The sequence below is a fragment of the Hibiscus syriacus genome, unplaced genomic scaffold (assembly GCF_006381635.1).
Source record: "Hibiscus syriacus cultivar Baekdansim isolate YM2019G1 unplaced genomic scaffold, ASM638163v2 tig00111022_pilon, whole genome shotgun sequence".
In the NCBI taxonomy this organism is placed as follows: domain Eukaryota; kingdom Viridiplantae; phylum Streptophyta; class Magnoliopsida; order Malvales; family Malvaceae; genus Hibiscus; species Hibiscus syriacus.
The window spans coordinates 2,765,284-2,782,561 of record NW_024062956.1 but is presented as its reverse complement, the minus strand read 5'-3'; the positions used below and the strand labels follow the sequence as shown (position 1 = coordinate 2,782,561).

At 37.7% G+C, this 17,278-nt stretch overlaps 5 non-coding genes across 5 annotated transcripts; all 5 read right to left on the bottom strand.

Annotated features, from left to right (window-relative positions):
• Positions 1–3,814: 3,814 nt before the first annotated feature.
• TRNAV-AAC lies at positions 3,815–3,888 on the bottom strand. Its single transcript has one exon. It is a non-coding gene; the product is annotated as a tRNA-Val (tRNA).
• Positions 3,889–5,369: 1,481 nt separating this feature from the next.
• TRNAV-AAC lies at positions 5,370–5,443 on the bottom strand. Its single transcript has one exon. It is a non-coding gene; the product is annotated as a tRNA-Val (tRNA).
• Positions 5,444–10,052: 4,609 nt separating this feature from the next.
• TRNAV-GAC lies at positions 10,053–10,126 on the bottom strand. Its single transcript has one exon. It is a non-coding gene; the product is annotated as a tRNA-Val (tRNA).
• A 1,484-nt stretch (positions 10,127–11,610) lies between these two features.
• On the bottom strand, positions 11,611–11,684 carry TRNAV-AAC. The gene has a single exon. It is a non-coding gene; the product is annotated as a tRNA-Val (tRNA).
• Positions 11,685–15,276: 3,592 nt separating this feature from the next.
• Positions 15,277–15,350, bottom strand: TRNAV-AAC. Its single transcript has one exon. It is a non-coding gene; the product is annotated as a tRNA-Val (tRNA).
• Between the last annotated feature and the right edge of the window lie 1,928 nt (positions 15,351–17,278).

Sequence of the window (17,278 nt, the reverse complement as noted above, 5' to 3'; positions counted from 1 at the left end):
CTCAATGAAGAACAAAATTCTATTGCCGTGGCAACAGTCTCTACTTTCCTCTTCTTGGTACAGATTTCCTTAAGAAATTTGGCATACATCGGCATCTGTTCAATAGCTTCCAAGAGAGGTACATTGATATAGTGCTGATCAAGAATGTCCACGAACTTCTTGAAATGAACTTCATCATTATGCTTCTTTAATCTTTGCAGAAAGGGTGGTGGAGGTCTATCTTCCTTAACTGCAGTAGTAGGGATAGCTTTTGTCATGGCATCATAATCTGGTGCCTTGGTTGAATCATTAGTAGAACCCTCATCTTTTTCTTTCTCAAAAATAATATCATCATGCAACTCAGCTTCACCACTTTTAGTAGTGGGAGTAGAATCTTCATGTTGTGGCCCACTAGCTTTGACTTGTTGATTGATTTGTGTCCCACTCCTAAGAGTTAACATATTGCAATGCTCTTTTCCATGCCCTTTAGTGACTTCAGTATCACTTAGAAAACGTCCTTGCTGACGCTCTTGCAATATCGTAGCAATCTGACCAACTTGACCTTCCAAAGCTCTCAGAGACGAGCTATGGCTTTGAAATAAGGCGCCTTGACTATGAAGTAAAGCTCATTGATTCTTAATTGAAGTAGAATGGTCTTGCAACATTGTCTTCGTAGTAGATATGAATTCTTGAATTGTAGCTTCCAAGGAACTCATGCTTGCTGAAGTTGAAGCTCCCTTGTTGGAATTATGCCATGGCATAGCATTCTGGTAACCTTGAGGCTCATTGTGATTCTGCTGCCAGGTAGGTTGACTAGCATTGTGGGCTCCTTGATTTCCCCATGAGAAATTGGGGTGCTGACGTCATCCAACATTATAAGTGTTAGAGTAAGGATTGTTGTTGCCTCGATTGAAATTACTCACAAAGTTGATGGACTCATGGTTGCTCGTGCATTCGTTCTCGTGATGGTTGCCTTAGCATAACAAACATGCCAAGCTAGTTGCTTTCACTTCCTTCACCTCAGTAGAATGTTATAAGTTTTTCAGCATATTGGTGATAGTTGAGAGTTGAACGGACACCGAATCTTTGGTATCTAACTCAAATGCTCCAGGTGATCTCCTCCCACTCCCAAGTCTTGAGGAAGGAAACTGATAATCGTTGTTAGTAATTCTGTCCAAGATAGCAAACGCCTCAGTAGGTGATTTATCTAACAATGTCCCATTTGCCGAGGCATCCAGTAACACCCTCATGGGTGCATTGACTCCATTGTATAACATGACTACTTGAGTCCAGTCATGAAAACCATGATTTGAACACTTTCGAAGAAAACTCTTGTAACGATTCCAACACACATACATGGATTCATCGTCGCCCTAGCGAAAAGATGATATGTCATTCCTTAGCTGAGTATTCATATTTTGTGGGTTGTATCTCAATAAGAAACTCTTGCAAAGATCAATCCATGATTCCATCGAACCGGAAGGTACACCACTCAACCAAGCCCTTGCTCAGTCACGTAATGAATACGGAAATAACTTTAATTTCAGAAAATCCTCATGCACTCCTTCTTGGCGAAAAGAATCACAAACTTCCAGAAAATTTTGAATGTGCTGCCTGGCATCTTCATTTGGCATACCCCCAAACTGCCTAATAGAATTCAACATGTTAAACATGACTGGTTTAAGCTCGAAATGTGCAGCTTGAATATCGGGTGCCACAATTCCAGGATTTAGATCATACAACATTGGATTTAAGTGATCTCGAATAACACGCGGCCTTCCAGCAGGTTCAACATTGTTTAATGCCGTGGCATTCTGATTTCCATCATCCTGACCAATGCCTTGGTTTCCAATCTGATACATATTTCCTCGAGCACGTTGAGCATGTCTCCTTTGTCTAAAAAGTCTTTTAATCTCAGGTTTTATCGGTTCTAAAGGCTCTTCAGAATTTCTTCTTGGCATACACTAAATAAACCTAAAAATGATAAAACAAAAATATAAAGTAAACTATACACAAATAAAAAAGCAAAACAAAATAAAATGCTCTGGCAAAACTAAATAACTTCAGGCTGCCAATCCCCGGCAAAGGCGCTAAAAACTTGTCCGCGTGTGTGAGTACTATAAAATATACACAAATAATGTGCAGGTATACACAATCGCTCAAGTAATATAATGATAAGTGAGTATCGTCTCCACAGGGATTTGGCGAAATTACAAAGGTCTGACCAAAGCTAAGTATTAATCTATCTATGTATAATTAGCCTTTATATATACAAATGTCACGGCAAATGAAAACGTGTATGAAGGTTAATGTAGATGAATGGTCTGACGGTGTAGCAGATGGAAATGTAGTGGTAAGATAAGATGTTTAGTGTTGAAAATGGTGTAATGTCGAGGCAATGGAAGATGGTAAATAAACAGTAAATAAAATGAAAAGAATATAATCCTCACGTGACAAGCTTCCAACGGAATAAATGATAGGGATTGATTTAAGGATGCTAAACTTATTTCTCAGGCATATTTAAGCTATCTAATCCTTACTTGCTCCACAGGGTTTTCCTAAAATGTTCTCAAAGGAACCTAACAGAATAAGATGTCAAAGCATTTGCTCTCACTCAACGATGTTGGTCAGCCTACCTTATTGCTAAAGACATCCTTTTTAGTCGTTGAATCTTATCCTAGTCTCTCCCGAGATCTAAGGGATTAGGTTATAATATCTCTAGGCCGGTTCAAAGCCCCTTGAAAATATTATAACCCATTGCTTATGAGGATCTTGTCTTGCGATTCTTTCAAATACTTACAAGTATTTTTAGCTTAGGTTTCTCCCGAATACCTAAACTTCATCTAAGAAATGTACATTTCCATGCCTCTTACAAGCCTAGATGGTGAAGCATTCATAAGCAAAGCAAATAAAGAACCAAAATAAACTTAAATATACCATTAAAATAAAGTCTAAATATCCATTAAACCAACCACCACCAAATAAGTTAGTTCATGGTGGGGTTCGAAATATCCAAACAAAAAGTCATGCAAATATTCGTTCCTACAACCCACCGAAGGTTTCCTCGGCCACCACAAATAACCTTAGCTCGCTAGCTCCACTCGGCACCTAGCTCGCCACTCCTTGGATGCTTAATCAATAGAGGAAAACCCAAGGAAGAAGAAAAGGAAAAGGAAATAAAAATCTGATTTTTTTCTGCTCTGTGCGTGTGTCTCCTCCTCTTTTTTAGTGTCTCCCTTGAGGTATAATATATAATAAAAATATCTAGGGGTAATGATGAGGTTGTTGGGAGCAAAATACCCCTCATACCCCTAGAATTACACCATAAGAATGAATCTTATCCTCTAGGTGGCAGTGGTCCTATAGCAGCTCTGGCAGGCGGTTACAACAATCATTTCACGTACAGAGCCAGTTGTCCTCGTACAACTGTATCTTTTTGTCGTTTTCTACGCAAGAAATGCCAATGCATTTCAATATGCTTCAGTAACGTGTGGTGCCACGACATTACTTCCCATTGAATCCTTTTTGTTTGCAATTCTCTCCACACCACACACAAACTGCACCTTTCCCTCAAACAGCATCATTAAGAAATAAAATAGCACTACCACCACAAATGAAGCTATATGCAACTACATGATCCTAAAATTCCTAAACTGAGCTTTTAAACAAACAATAACTTAAGCGAAAAAGGCCTTAAAAGTATCCTTTTTAGGAGGTTAACAGTAAGTATTCCCGCCTGTCACGCGGGTGACCTGGGTTCGATCTCCGGCAACGGCAAGCGTTTCTTTACCTCCTTTGTTTTTGAAAATAAAAAATTCTTACATAATGAAAATAATGGCTTCGCCTGGACTCGAACCAGAGACCTTCAATGTGTTAGAATGACGTGATAACCAACTACACCACGAAACCATATATCTCTTCGTTAAACTAAATGTTATAATTACGCTAATATACAATATCTATCTATAAATGCAGATATATCATAGCTACATGATACGCCTAATATCACTCTCCATTTAAAGTGGCATCGATGATTAACCCCCACATTTCAATGAGATTGGAATAAAATTCAAGATGCTCAACTGGATCCGATCCTAAGGAAAAAAGTTGTATTTAATTGCCCATAAATCTCGCTTGAAATAGATACTCTGGGTTAGCGTTGGGAGGATCGACATTTTTACTTCCAAGCTCGACTATCATTCGCTAATCACTTTAGAGGGAAATGAACAACAAGAAGTTTGTATGAACGTTGTTGACTAGCCGTACTTCAAGGAAAGTTACAATGCTTGCAGAATCGATACCTACTAAATGGATGAGATCACCTGAGCGATGAATCAAGGCTAACACGAATACTTTTATGAGAATTAATGACATGGCGACAACTGCATGTGGTGTTCCTCGATGCTGCTAAGGGACTTAGATTTTTGGTTTTTCAAAGAGCATCGATAACTATCCGATTTTGATTACTGAGTTATGGGCATTTCATGATACACTTATGCGCACTTGGAGACTAAGTAGGACTTATAGATCATTTGAGTTGTTTTTATCAGTTGCTAAAAGGTTGCCCTCTCTGGGTATGAATTTAAAAGTACATGATTGAAGTGTGTTGGCTCTCCCAAATCAAGGCGTTGATAACCGAGAAATGTGGATTTTTTAGGATAACTTTTGAAAGATCGTTTGTATGTCTCCCTCTATGGTCACCTCCAGAAAACTTGTTATAATTTGCAGCGCAAGCAGAGCCACAATAACCATAGTTACAACCACATAATATGCTTAAATTATGCAAAAGGTCTTTGATATTTGTAACGAACTTGGCCACTAGTGTAGCGAGCTTTGGTGCATCCAGATGCTTACCGTCGACCCCCTTTATATGCTTAAATTCTGTAGTGCCCACGAGCATTAACAATTGCAATCTATAACCCCTTTATGTACCCCATATATAGCCTTTCCAATGCCCATTATCCCTAAACCCCAACACCACAATACGTCTCATTTCTTCTTTCAACCCATAAAACATCTCACACCACAACACACATCTAGTTTAATGGGGCACCATCCCTCATAGAAGAACCAAGCCCCAACACCTTCTCACTGACCATTCTCGATCCAGTAGGAGCAACGAATAACGTCCTCAAAAATTTTAAGTTTACATATATTAATTTATGAATAAATATAAGAATTGAAATCAAAAGAGAAAGCATGTCCCAATATCTTATTACTTAGCTGTTGTATTTAAATAACTAACCATCTATTAACAAAGTCGTTGTAGTATAGTGGTAAGTATTCCTGCCTAACACATGGGTGACTTGGGTTTGATCCCCGGCAACAACGATCGTTTCTTTTACCTCATTTGTTTTCTAAAAGAAAAAAAACTTGAATAATGAAATTAATGGCTTCGCCCGGACTTGAACCAGAGACCTTCAGTGTGTTAGATTGACATGATAACCAACTACACCACGAAACCATATATCTCTTCATTCAACTAAAAGTTATAATTACGTTAATATACAATACCTATCTATAAGTGCAGATATATCATAACTACATGATACGCCTAATATCACTCTCTGATTAAAGTAGCATTGATGATTAACCCCCACATGTCAATAAGATTGGAATAAAATTCAAAATACTTTATTGGATCCTATCATAAGGAAAAAAGTTGTGTTTAATCCCCCACAAATCTCGCGTGAAATAAATACTCCGGGTTGGAGTTGGGAGGATCAACAAATTTTCACTTCCAAGCTCTACTATCATTCGCTAATCACTTTGGAGGAAAATATATAACAAGAAGTTTGTATGAGAGCTGTTGACTAGCCGTACTTCGAGGAAAGTTACAATGCATGCAGAACCGATACCTACTAAATGGATGAGATCACCTGAGGGATGGATCAAGGCTAACATGAATACTTTTATGAGAATTAATGGCATGGCAGCAACTGCATGTGGTGTTCTTCGATGCAACTAATGGACTTAGACATTTGGTTTTTCAAAGAGCATCGATAACTATCTGATTTTGATTGATGAGTTATGGGCATTTCATGATACACTTATACATACTGGGAGACTAGCTAGGACTTATAGATCATTTGAGTTGTTTTTATTAGTTGCTAAAAGGTTGCCCTCTCTGGGTGTGAATCTATAAGTACATGATTGAAGTGTGTTGGCTCTCCCAAATCAAGGCGTTGATAACCGAGAAACGTGGATTTTTTAGGATAACTTTTGAAAGATCGTCTGTGTGTCTCCCTCTATGGTCACCTCCAGAAAACTGTTATAATTTGCAGCGCACGCAGAGCCACAATAGCCATAGTTACAACCACATAATATGCTTAAATTATGAAAAAGGTCTTTGATATTTATAACGAACTTGGCCACTAGTGTAGCGAGCTTTGGTGCATCCAGATGCTTACCGTCGACCCCCTTTATATGCTTAAATTCTATAGCGCCCACGAGCATTAAAAATTGCAATCTATAACCCCTTTATATACCCCATATATAGCATTTCCAATGCCCATTATCCCTAAACCCCAACACCACAATACGTCTCATTTCTTCTTTCAACCCATAAAACATCTCACACCACAACACACATCTAGTTTAATGGGGCACCATCCCTCACAGAAGAACCAAGCCCCAACACCTTCTCACTGACCATTCCCGATCCAGTAGGAGCAACGAATAACGTCCTCAAAAATTTTAAGTTTACATATATTAATTCATGAATGAATATAAGAATTGAAATCAAAAGAGAAAGCATGTCCCAATATCTTATTACTTAGCTTTTGTATATAAATAACTAACCATCTATTAACAAAGTCGTTGTAGTATAGTGGTAAGTATTCCTGCCTAACAAATGGGTGACTTGGGTTCGATCCCCGGCAACAACGATCGTTTCTTTTACCTCCTTTGTTTTCTAAAAGAAAAAAATACTTGAATAATGAAATTAATGGCTTCGCCTGGACTTGAACCAGAGACCTTCAGCGTGTTAGATTGACGTGATAATCAACTACACCATGAAACCATATATCTCTTCGTTCAACTAAACGTTATAATTATGTTAATATACAATACCTATCTATAAGTGCAGATATATCATAACTATATGATACACCTAATATCACTCTCTGATTAAAGTAGCATCGATGATTAACCCCCACATGTCAATAAGATTGGAATAAAATTCAAGATGCTCTATTGGATCCTATCCTAAGGAAAAATGTTGTGTTTAATCCCCTACAAATCTCGCGTGAAATAAATACTCCGGGTTGGAGTTGGGAGGATCAACAAATTTTCACTTCCAAACTCTATTATCATTCGCTAATCACTTTGGAGGAAAATGAACAACAAGAAGTTTGTATGAGACCTGTTGACTAGTCGTAGTTCAAGGAAAGTTGCAATGCATGCAGAACCGATACCTACTAAATGGAAGAGATCACCTGAGGGATGGATCAAAGCTAACATGAATACTTTTATGAGAATTAATGGCATGGCAACAACTACATGTGGTGTCCTTCGATGCAACTAAGGGACTTAGACATTTGGTTTTTCAAAGAGCATCGATAACTATCCGATTTTGATTGATGAGTTATGGGCATTTCATGATACACTTATACATACTGGGAGACTAGCTAGGACTTATAGATCATTTGAGTTATTTTTATCAGTTGCTAAAAGGTTGCCCTCTCTAGGTGTGAATCTATAAGTACATGATTGAAGTTTGTTTCCTCTCCCAAATAAAGGCCTTGATAACGTAGAGATGTGGATTTTTTAGGATAACTTTTGAATGATCGTCTGTATGTCTACCTCAATGGTCACCTCATGAAAACATGTACCTATTACAATTTGCACCGCATGTAGAGCCACCATAGCCATAGTTGCAACCACATAATATGCTTAAATTATGCAAATGGTCTTTGATATTTGTAACGAACTTGGTCACTAGTGTAGCGAGATTTGGTGCATCCAGATGCTTACCGTCGTCCCCCTTTATGTTCTTAAATTCTCTAGCGCCCACTAGCATTAACAGTTACAATCTATAACCCCTTTATATACCCCATATATAACCTTTCTAATATTAATTGTCCCTAAACCCTAACACCACAATACGCCTAATTTCTTCTTTCAACACATAAAACATCCCACACCACAACACACATCTAGTTTAATGGTGCACCATCCCTCACAAAATAACCAAGGCTCAACACCCTCTCACTGACCATTCCCGAGTCAGTAGGATCAATGAATAACGTCCTAATAAATTTTAAGTATACATATATTTATTTAAGAATGAATATAAGAATTGAAATCAAAAGCATAAAGCATGTCCCAATATCTTATTACTTAGGTTTTATATATAAATAACTAACCATCTATCAACCAAGTCGTTGTAGTATAGTGGTAAGTATTCTCACCTGTCACACGGGTGACCCGGGTTCGATGCCCGGCAATGATGAGCGTTTATTTTACCTCATTTCTTTTTGAAAAGAAAAAAATGCTTGAATAATGAAATTAATGGCTTCACCCGGACTCAAACTGGAGACCTTCAATGTGTTAGATTGACATGATAACCAACTACACCACGAAACCATATATCTATTTGTTCAACTAAACGTTATAATTACGTTAATATACAATACCTATCGATAAGTGCAAATATATCATAACTACATGGTACGCCTATATCACTCTCCGATTACATTAACATCGATGATTAACCCCTACATGTCAATGAGATTGGAATAAAATTCAAGATGCTCTACTGGATCCGATCCTAAGGAAAAGAGTTATGCTTAATCCCCCACAAATCTCGTTCGAAATATATACTACGGGCTGGCGTTAGGAGGATCGATAAATTTTCACTTCCAAGCTCACCTATCATTCGCTAATCACTTTGGAGGAAAATGAACACAAGAAGTTTGTATGAGAGTTGTTGATTAGTCGTACTTTAAAAAAAGTTGCAACGCTTGCAGAACCGATACCTAATAAATTGATGAGATCACCTGAGGGATGGATCAAGGCTAACACGAATACTTTTATGAGAATTAATGACATGGCAGCAACTGCATGTGGTGTTCTTCGATGCAACTAAGGGACATAGAGTTTTGGTTTTTCAAAGAGCATCGATAACTATCCAATTTTGATTGTTGAGTTATGGACATTTCATGATACACTTATGCACACTTGGAGACTAGGTAGGACTTATAGAACATTTGAGTTGTTTTTATCAGTTGCTAAAATGTTGCCCTATCTGGGAGTGAATCTAAAAGTACATGATTGAAGTGTGTTGGCTCTCCCAAATCAAGGCGTTGATAACCGAGGGATGTGGATTTTTTAGGATAACTTTTGAATGATCGTCTATGTATCTCCCTCTATTGTCACCTCCTGAAAACCTGTACCTGTTACAATTTGCACCGCATGCAGAGCCACCATAGCCATAGTTGCAACCACATAATATGCTTAAACTATGCAAATGGACTTTGATATTTGTAACGAACTTGGCCACTAGTGTAGCGAGCTTTGGTTCATCCAGATGCTTACCGTTGACCCCCTTTTTGTGCTTAAATTCTCTAGCCCCCACGAGCATTAACAGTTGCAATCTATAACCCTTTTATATACCCCATATATAGCCTTTCTAATACCCATTATCCCTAAACCTTAACACCACAATACGCTTCATTTCTTCTTTCAACCCATAAAGTATCCCACACCACAACACACATCTAGATTAATGGTACACCATCCATCTCTGAATAACCAAGCCCCAACACCCTCTCACTGACCATTCCCGATTCATTAGAAGCAACGAATAACGTCCTAATAAATTTTAAGTTTACATATATTTATTTATGAATGAATATAAGAATTGAAATCAAAAGCATAAAGCATGTCCGGTATCTTATTAATTAGTTTTTGTATATAAATAACTAACCATCTATAAACAAAGTCATTGTAGTATAGTGGTAAGTATTCCCGCTTGTCATGCGAGTGACCTGGGTTCGATCATCGGAAACAACGAGTGTTTCTTTTACCTCCTTTGTTTTTGAAAAGAAAAAATGCTTAACTAATGAAATTAATGGCTTCGCCTGGACTAGAACCAGAGACCTTCAGTGTGTCAGACTGACGTGATAACCAACTACACCATGAAACCAGATATCTTTTCGTTAAACTAAATGTTATAATTACGTTAATATACAATACCTATCTATAAATGCAGATATATCATAACTACTTGATACGCCTAATATCACTCTCCGATTAAAGTGGCATCGATGATTAACCCCCACATTTCAATGAGATTGGAATAAAATTCAAGATGCTCAACTGGATCCGATCCTAAGGAAAAAATTTATATTTAATCCCCCATAAATCTCGCTTGAAATGGATACTCTGGGTTGGCGTTGGGAGGATCGACAAATTTTTACTTCCAAGCTCGCCTATCATTCGCTATTCACTTTGGAGAAAAATGAACAGCAAGAAGTTTGTATGAGAGCTGTTGACTAGCCGTACTTCAAGGAAAGTTGCAATGCTTACAGAACCGATACCTACTAAATGGATGAGATCACCTTAGGGATGGATCATGGCTAACATGAATACTTTTATGAGAATTAATGACATGGCGGTAACTGCATGTGGTGTTCTTCGATGTAACTAAGGGACTTAGATTTTTGGTTTTCAAAGAGCATCGATAACTATATAATTTGGATTGCTGAGTTATGGACATTTCATGATACACTTATGCACACTTGGAGACTAGGTAGGACTTATAGATCGTTTGAGTTGTTTTTATCAGTTGCTCAAAGGTTGCCCTCTCTGGGTGTGAATCTAAAAGTACATGATTGAAGTGTGTTGGCTCTCCCAAATCAAGGCGGTGATAACCGAGAAATGTGGAATTTTTAGGATAACTTTTGAAAGATCGTCTGTGTGTCTCCCTCTATGGTCACCTCCTGAAAACCTGTAATAATTTGCAACGCATGCAGAGCCACCATAGCCATAGTTGTAACCACATAATATGCTTAAATTAAGCAAAAGGTCTTTGATATTTGTAACGAACTTGGCCACTAGTGTAACGAGCTTTGGTGCATCCAGATGCTTACCGTCGACTCCCTTTATGTGCTTAAATTCTCTAGCGCCCATGAGCATTAACAGTTACCATCTATAACCCCTTTATATACCCCATATATAGCCTTTCCAATGCCCATTGTCCCTAAACCCTAACACCACAATACATCTCATTTATTTTTTCAACCCATAAAACATCTCACACCACAACACTCATCTAGTTTAATAGGGCACCATCCCTCACAGAAGAACCAAGCCCCAACACCTTCTCACTGACCATTCCCGATCCAGTAGGAGCAACGAATAACGTCCTCAAAAATTTTAAGTTTACATATATTAATTTATGAATGAATATAAGAATTGAAATCAAAAGAGAAAGCATGTCCCAATATCTTATTACTTAGCTTTTGTATATAAATAACTAACCATCTATCAACAAAGTCGTTGTAGTATAATGGTAAGTATTCCTGCTTGTCACGTGGGTGACTTGGGTTTGATCCCCGGCAACGGCGATCGTTTCTTTTACCTCCTTTGCTTTTGAAAAGAAAAAAAATTCTTGAATAATAAAATTAATGGCTTCGCCCAGACTTGAACCAGGGACCTTCAGTGTGTTAGACTAACGTGATAATCAACTACACCACGAAACCATATATCTCTTCGTTCAACTAAATGTTATAATTACGGTAATATAAAATACCTATCTATAAGTGCAGATATATCATAACTACATGATACGCCTAATATCACTCTCTGATTAAAGTAGCATCGATGATTAACCCCCACATGTCAATAAGATTGGAATAAAATTCAAGATGCTCTATTGGATCCTATCCTAAGGAAAAAAGTTGTGTTTAATCCCCCACAAATCTCGCGTGAAATAAATACTCCGGGTTGGAGTTGGGAGGATCAACAAATTTTCACTTCCAAGCTCTATTATCATTCGCTAATCACTTTGGAGGAAAATGAACAACAAGAAGTTTGTATGAGACCTGTTGACTAGTCGTAGTTCGAGGAAAGTTGCAATGCATGCAGAACCAATACCTACTAAATGGAAGAGATCACCTGAGGGATGGATCAAAGCTAACATGAATACTTTTATGAGAATTAATGGCATGGCAACAACTGCATGTGGTGTCCTTCGATGCAACTAAGGGACTTAGACATTTGGTTTTTCAAAGAGCATCGATAACTATCCGATTTTGATTGATGAGTTATGGGCATTTCATGATACACTTATACATACTGGGAGACTAGCTAGGACTTATAGATCATTTGAGTTATTTTTATCAGTTGCTAAAAGGTTGCCCTCTCTGGGTGTGAATCTATAAGTACATGATTGAAATAGAAGATGCTCTACTGGATCCGTTCCTAAGGGAAAAAGTTGTTTTTAATCCCCCACAAATCTCGCTTGAAATAGATACTCTTGGTTGGCAATGGGAGGATCGAAAATAAATTTCTTCCAAGCTCGCCTATCATTCGCTAATCACTTTGGAGGAAATTGAACAACAAGAAGTTTGTATGAGAGCTGTTGACTAGCCGTACTTCAAGGAAAGTGGCAATGCTTGCAGAACTGATACCTACTAAATGGATGAGATCACCTGAGGGATGGATCAAGACTAACACGAATACTTTTTTTAGAATTAATGACTTGACGGCAACTGCATGTGGTGTTCTTCAATGCAACCAAGGGACTTATATTTTTGGTTTTCCAAAGAGCATTGATAACTATTCGATTTGGATTGCTGAGTTATGGGCATTTCATGATACACTTAAGCACACTTGGAGACTAGGTATGACTTATAGATCATTTGAGTTGTTTTTATCAGTTGCTAAAAGGTTGCCCTCTCTGGGTGTGAATATAAAATTACATGATTGAAGTGTGTTGGCTCTCCCAAATCAAGGCGTTGATAACCTAAAGATGTGGATTTTTTAGGATAACTTTTGAATGATCGTTTGTGCGTCTCCCTCTATAGTCACCTCCTGAAAACATGTACCTGTTACAATTTGCACCGCATGCAGAGCCACCACAACCATAGTTGCAAGCACATAATATGCTTAAATTATGTAAATGGTCTTTGATATTTGTAAAGAACTTGGCCACTAGTGTAGCGAGCTTTGGTGCAACCAAATGCTTATCGTCGACCCACTTTATGTGCTTAAATTCTCTAGCACCCACGAGCATTAACAGTTACAATCTATAACCCTTTTATGTACCCCATATATAGCCTTTCAAATGCCCATTGTCCCTAAACCCTAACACCACAATACACCTCATTTCTTCTTTTAACACATAAAAAATCCCGCACCACAACACACATCTAGTTTAATGGTGCACCATCCCTCATAGAATAACCAAGCCTCAACACCATATCACTGACCATTCCCGAGTCAGTAGGATCAACGAATAACGTCCTAATAAATTTTATGTTTACATATATTTATTTATGAATGAATATAAGAATTAAAATCAAAAGCATAAAGCATGTCCCAGTATCTTATTGCTTAGTTTTTGTATATAAATAACTAACCATCTATCAATAAAGTCATTGTAGTATAGTGGTAAGTATTCTCGCCTGTCACGCGGGTTACTTGGGTTTGATCCCCGGCAACAGCGAGTGTTTCTTTTACCTTCTTTGTTTTTGAAAAGAAATAAATGCTTAAATAATGAAATTAATGGCTTCGCATGAACTCGAACCGGAGACCTTCAGTGTGTTAAACTGACATGATAACCAACTACACAACAAAACCATATATCTCTTCGTTAAACTAAATGTTATAATTACGTTAATATGTAATACCTATCTATAAATGTAAATATATCATAACTACATGATACGCCTAATATCACTCTCCGATTAAAGTGGCATCGATGATTAACCCCCATATTTCAATGAGATTGGATTAAAATTGAAGATGCTCTACTGGATCCGATCCTAAGGGAAAAAGTTGTTTTTAATCCCCCACAAATCTCGCTTGAAATAGATACTCTTGGTTGGCAATGAGAGGATCGAAAATAAATTTCTTCCAAGCTCGCCTATCATTCGCTAATCACTTTGGAGGAAATTGAACAACAAGGAGTTTGTATAAGAGCTGTTGACTAGCCGTACTTCAAGAAAAGTGGCAATGCTTGCAGAACCGATACCTACTAAATGGATGAGATCACCTGAGGGATGGATCAAGACTAACATGAATACTTTTTTGAGAATTAATGACTTGACGGCAACTGCATGTGGTGTTCTTCGATGCAACTAAGGGACTTATATTTTTGGTTTTCCAAAGAGCATTGATAACTATTCGATTTGGATTGCTGAGTTATGGGCATTTCATGATACACTTAAGCACACTTGGAGACTAGGTATGACTTATAGATCATTTGAGTTGTTTTTATCAGTTGCTAAAAGGTTGCCCTCTCTGGGTGTGAATATAAAATTACATGATTGAAGTGTGTTGGCTCTCCCAAATCAAGGCGTTGATAACCTAAAGATGTGGATTTTTTAGGATAACTTTTGAATGATCGTTTGTGCGTCTCCCTCTATAGCCACCTCCTGAAAACATGTACCTGTTACAATTTGCACCGCATGCAGAGCCACCACAGCCATAGTTGCAAGCACATAATATGCTTAAATAATGCAAATGGTCTTTGATATTTGTAAAGAACTTGGCCACTAGTGTAGCGAGCTTTGGTGCAACCAAATGCTTATCGTCGACCCACTTTATGTGCTTAAATTCTCTAGCACCCACGAGCATTAACAGTTACAATCTATAACCCTTTTATGTACCCCATATATAGCCTTTCTAATGCCCATTGTCCCTAAACCCTAACACCACAATACACCTCATTTCTTCTTTTAACACATAAAAAATCCCACACCACAACACACATCTAGTTTAATGGTGCACCATCCCTCATAGAATAACCAAGCCTCAACACCATATCACTGACCATTCCTGAGTCAGTAGGATCAACGAATAACGTCCTAATAAATTTTATGTTTACATATATTTATTTATGAATGAATATAAGAATTAAAATCAAAAGCATAAAGCATGTCCCAGTATCTTATTGCTTAGTTTTTGTATATAAATAACTAACCATCTATCAATAAAGTCATTGTAGTATAGTGGTAAGTATTCTCGCCTGTCACGCGGGTTACTTAGGTTTGATCCCCGGCAACAGCGAGCGTTTCTTTTACCTTCTTTGTTTTTGAAAAGAAAAAAATGCTTGAATAATGAAATTAATGGCTTCGCCCGGACTCGAATTGGAGACCTTCAGTGTGTTAGACTGACGTGATAACCAACTACACCACGAAACCAGATATCTCTTCGTTCAACAAAATGTTATAATTACGTTAATATACAATACCTATCTATAAGTGCAGATATATCATAACCACATGATACGCCTAATATCACTCTCCGATTAAAGTAGTATCGATGATTAACCTCCACATGTCAATGAGATTGGAATAAAATTCAAGATGCTCTACTGGATCCGATCCTAAGGAAAAGAGTTGTGTTTAATCCCCCACAAATCTCGCTTGAAATAGATACTCCGAGTTGACGTTAGGAGGATCGACAAATTTTCACTTCCAAGCTCACCTATCATTCACTAATCACTTTGGAGGAAAATGAACAACAAGAAGTTTGTATGAGAGCTGTTGACTAGCCGTACTTCAAGGAAAGTTGCAATGCTTGCAGAACTGATACTTACTAAATGGATGAGATCAAGTAAGGGATGGATCAAGGCTAACACGAATACTTTTATGAGAATTAATGACATGGCGGCAACTGCATGTGGTGTTCTTCTATACATCTAAGGGACTTAGATTTTTTGTGTTTCAAAGAGCATCTATAACTATCTGATTTTGATTGTTGAGTTACGGGCATTTCATGATACACTTTTGCACACTTGGAGACTAGGTAGGACTTATAGATCATTTGAGTTGTTTTTATCAGTTGCTAAAAGGTTGCCCTCTCTGGGTGTGAATCTAAAAGTACATGATTGAAGTGTGTTGGCTCTCCCAAATCAAGGCGTTGATAACCGAGAGATGTGGATTTTTAGGATAACTTTTGAATGATCGTTTGTGCGTCTCCCTCTATGGTCACCTCCTGAAAACATGTACCTGTTACAATTTGCACCGCATGCAGAGCCACCATAGCCATAGTTGCAACCACATAATATGTTTAAATTATGCAAATGGTCTTTGATATTTGTAACGAACTTGGCCACTAGTGTAGCGAGCTTTGGTGCATCCAGATGTTTAGTGTCGACCCCCTTTATGTGCTTAAATTCTCTAGCGCCCACGTGCATTAACAGTTGCAATCTATAACCCCTTTATATACCCCATATATAGTCTTTCCAATGCTCATTATCCCTAAACCCTAACACCACAATACACCTCATTTATTCTTTCAAACCATAAAACATCCCACACCACAACACACATCTAGTTTAATGGTGCACCATCCCTCACAGAATAACCAAGCCCCAACACCCTCTCACTGACCATTCCCGATCCAGTAGGAGCAACGAATAACGTCCTAATAAGTTTTAAGTTTACATATATTTATTTATGAATGAATATAAGAATTGAAATCAAAAGCATAAAGCATGTCCTAGTATTTTATTAGTTCGTTTTTGTATATAAATAACTAACCATCTATCAACAAAGTTGGTTTAATATAGTGGTAAGTATTCTCGCCTGTCATACGGGTGACTCGGGTTTGATCTCGGCAACAACGAGCGATTTTTTTTACCTCCTTTGTTTTTTAATAAAAAAAAAAATGCTTGAATAATAAAATTAATGACTTCGCCCATACCTTCAATGTTAGACTGACGTGATAATCAAATACACCACGAAATTAAATATCTCGTTGTTCAAAAAAATGTTATAATTACATTAATATACAATACCTATATATAAGTGTAAATATATCATAACCACGTGATACGCCTAATATCACTCTCCGTCGGTTTTTGTTTGTGTGGGTTTTCGATTTTTTTTTTCAAAGGTCTGTGAATGGCAACTCCGGCAGCATCATCATCAACACCGTCGTGGAGGGGATGGCTCAGCAACATCTCCTCAAATTTCATCACGTATTTATTTCTTCCTTCAGATCCAATTTGGACACTCGAAATCATCTAAACAATTCCCCAGAACAGCAGGCGTCTTCTTTCCTTGTCTTTGTCACTAATTAAGTCCGCCACTCGATATTTTATGTACTCGATATTTTATGCAGT